We start from the raw sequence: 3668 nt of genomic DNA, 5'->3' as shown, positions 1-3668 counted from the left end.
ACCCTCCACCCTCCACCCTGCAACCCTCCACCCTGCAACCCTCCACCCTCCACCCTGCATCCCTCCACTCTGCACCCTGCAACCCCCCACCCTGCAACCCTCCATCCTGCATCCTGCAACACCCCACCCTGCAACCCTCCACCATGCAACCCCCCACCCTGCATCCCCCCACCCTGCAACCCTCCACCCTGCAACCCCCCACCATGCAACCCTCCACCCTGCAGCCTGCAACCCCCCACCCTGCACCCTGCAACCCTCCACCCTGCAACCTTCCACCCTGCAACCCTGCACCCTGCAACCCTCCACCCTCCACCCTGCAGCCCTCCACCCTGCAACCCCCCACCCTGCATCCCCCCACCCTGCAACCCTCCACCCTGCAACCCCCCACCATGCAACCTTCCACCCTGCACCCTGCAACCCCCCACCCTGCACCCTGCAACCCTCCACCCTAAAACCCTCCACCCTAAAACCCTGCACCCTGCAACCCTCCACCTTCCACCCTGCAACCTTCCACCCTGCACCCTGCAACCCTCCACCCTGCAAACCCCCACCCTGCACCCTGCAACCCTCCACCCTAAAACCCTCCACCCTAAAACCCTGCACCCTGCAACCCTCCACCCTGCAATCCCCCACCCTGCAATCCCCCACCCTGCAACCCCCCACCCTGCAACCCTCCACCCTGCACCCTGCAACCCTCCACCCTGGACCCTGCAACCCTCCACCCTGCAACCCTCCAGCCTGCATCCCTCCACCCTGCACCCTGCAACCCCCCACCCTGCAACCCTCCATCCTGCATCCTGCAACACCCCACCCTGCAACCCTCAACCCTGCAACCCTCCACCCTGCAATCCCCCACCCTGCAATCCCCCACCCTGCAACCCCCCACCCTGCAACCCTCCACCCTGCAACCCTCCACCCTAAAACCCTGCACCCTGCAACCCTCCACCTTCCACCCTGCAACCTTCCACCCTGCACCCTGCAACCCTCCAGCCTGCAACCCCCCACCCTGCACCCTGCAACCCTCCACCCTAAAACCCTCCACCCTAAAACCCTGCACCCTGCAACCCTCCACCTTCCACCCTGCAACCTTCCACCCTGCACCCTGCAACCCTCCACCCTGCAACCCTCCACCCTGCAACCCTCGACCCTGCAACCCCCCACCCTGCAACCCTCCACCCTAAAACCCTTTACCCTGGAACCCTCCACCCTGCAATCCCCCACCCTGCAATCCCCCACCCTGCAACCCCCCACCCTGCAACCCTCCATCCTCCACCCTGCACCCTGCAACCCTCCACCCTACAACCCTGCACCCTGCAACCCTCCACCCTGCAACCATTCATCCTGCAACCCCCCACCTTGCAATCCTCCACCCTCCACCCTGCAACCCTGCAACCCCCCACCCTGCACCCTGCAACCCTCCACCCTGCACCCTGCAACCCTCCACCCTAAAACCCTCCACCCCAAAACCCTGCACCCTGCAACCCTCCACCCTTCACCCTGCATCCTGCAACCTTCCACCCTGCAACCCTGCACCCTGCAACCCTCCACCCTGCAATCCCCCACCCTGCAATCCCCCACCCTGCAATCCCCCACCCTGCAACCCCCCACCCTGCAACCCTCCACCCTGCACCCTGAACCCTGCAACCTTCCACCCTGCAACCCTCCACCCTTCAAACCCCCACCCTGCAACCCCCCACCCTGCACCCTGCAACCCTCCACCCTGCACCCTGCAAACCTCCACCCTGCACCCTGCAACCTTCCACCCTGCAACCCTGCACCCTGCAACCCCCCACCCTGCAACCCCCCACCCTGCAACCCTCCACCCTGCACCCTGCAACCCTCCACCCTGCAACCCTACATCCTGCAACCCCCCACCCTGCAACCCCCCACCCTGCAACCCTCCACCCTGCAACCCTCCACCCTGCACCCTGCAACCCTCCACCCTCCACCCTGCACCCTGCAACCTTCCACCCTGCAACCCTGCACCCTGCAACCCTACATCCTGCAACCCCCCACCCTGCAACCCCCCACCCTGCAACCCCCCACCCCTGCATCCCTCCACCCTGCATCCTGCAACACCCCACCCTGCAACCCTCCACCATGCAACCCCCCACCCTGCATCCCCCCACCCTGCAACCCTCCACCCTGCAACCCCCCACCATGCAACCCTCCACCCTGCAGCCTGCAACCCTCCACCCTGCATCCTGCAACACCCCACCCTGCAACCCTCCACCCTGGAACCCCCCACCCTGCATCCCCCCACCCTGCAACCCCCCACCCTGCAACCCCCCACCCTGCAACCCTCCACCCTGCACCCTGCAACCCTCCACCCTCCACCCTGCACCCTGCAACCTGCAACCCTCCACCCTGCAACCCTGGACCCTGCAACCCTCCACCCTGCACCCTGCAACCTTCCACCCTGCAACCCTCCACCCTCCACCCTGCAACCCCCCACCCTGCAACCCCCCACCCTGCACCCTCCAACTCCAGATGTGTGAAGCAAAATAAACCTCACCGGCCCAGAGACGGTGTTGGAGACACAGAGGCTGTGGCAGAGTTTGACCACCGGCAGCCAAACAGGCACAACCCCCCACCCTGTAACCCCCCACCCAGCACCGTGCAACCCCCCACCCTGCACCGTGCAACCCCCTACCCTGCAACCCTCCACCCTGCAACCCCCCACCCTGCAAACCCCCACCCTGCACCCTGCAACCCTCCACCCTGCACCCTGCAACCCTCCACCCTGCAACCCTCCACCCTGCACCCTGCAACCTTCCACCCTGCACCCTGCAACCCCCCACCCTGCAACCCTCCACCCTGCACCCTGCAACCCTCCACCCTCCACCCTGCACCCTGCAACCCTGCACCCTGCAACCCTCCACCCTCCACCCTGCACCCTGCAACCTTCCACCCTGCAACCCTCCACCCTGCAACCCTCCACCCTATACCCTGCAACCCCCCACCCTGCATCCCCCCACCCTGCAACCCTCCACCCTGCAACCCCCCACCATGCAACCCTCCACCCTGCAACCCTCCACACTGCAACCCTGCACCCTGCAACCCTCCACCCTGCAACCCCCCACCCTGCAACCCTCCACCCTGCAACGCTCCACCCTGCACCCCTCCACCCTGCAACCCTCCACCCTGCACCCCTCCACCCTGCAACCCCCCACCCTGCAACCCCCCACCCTGCACCCTCCAACTCCAGATGTATGAAGCAAAAGAGACACAGAGGCTGTGGCAGAGTTTGACCACCGGCAGCCAAACAGGCACAACCCCCCACCCTGCACCCTGCAACCCTCCACCCTGCAACCCCCCACCCTGCAACCCCCCACCCTGCACCCTGCAACCCTCCACCCTGCATCCTGCAACACTCCACCCTGCAACCCTCCACCCTGCAACCCTCCACCCTACCTTGGGAAAGAACATCTACAGCTCCTCAAGAGTGTTCTCCCTGTGTGAGGACCAGGACATGGTGAAGGAGATGGACCTGGAGGGACTTCACACAGAAAGAACATCTACTGCTCCTCCAGAGTGGCCCCACTGATTTTGACATCTTTGAAGAAGCACGATGTCTCCTTCGAACTCAAATCTGCTGGTAGTTTGACCTCTGTGGATTTTCTGGATACCACCACATTCTCAAAGGTGCCAGTTTCCATGAAACTCAC

At 64.7% G+C, this 3668-nt stretch overlaps 1 pseudogene; it reads left to right on the top strand.

Annotated features, from left to right (window-relative positions):
• The first annotated feature begins 239 nt into the window (after positions 1-239).
• On the top strand, positions 240-1256 carry LOC117735758 (annotated as a pseudogene).
• The last annotated feature ends 2412 nt before the right edge of the window (positions 1257-3668 follow it).

The sequence above is a fragment of the Cyclopterus lumpus genome, chromosome 9 (genome assembly GCF_009769545.1).
Source record: "Cyclopterus lumpus isolate fCycLum1 chromosome 9, fCycLum1.pri, whole genome shotgun sequence".
NCBI lineage: Eukaryota > Metazoa > Chordata > Actinopteri > Perciformes > Cyclopteridae > Cyclopterus > Cyclopterus lumpus.
This window is presented reverse-complemented; position numbering and strand designations above follow the sequence as displayed.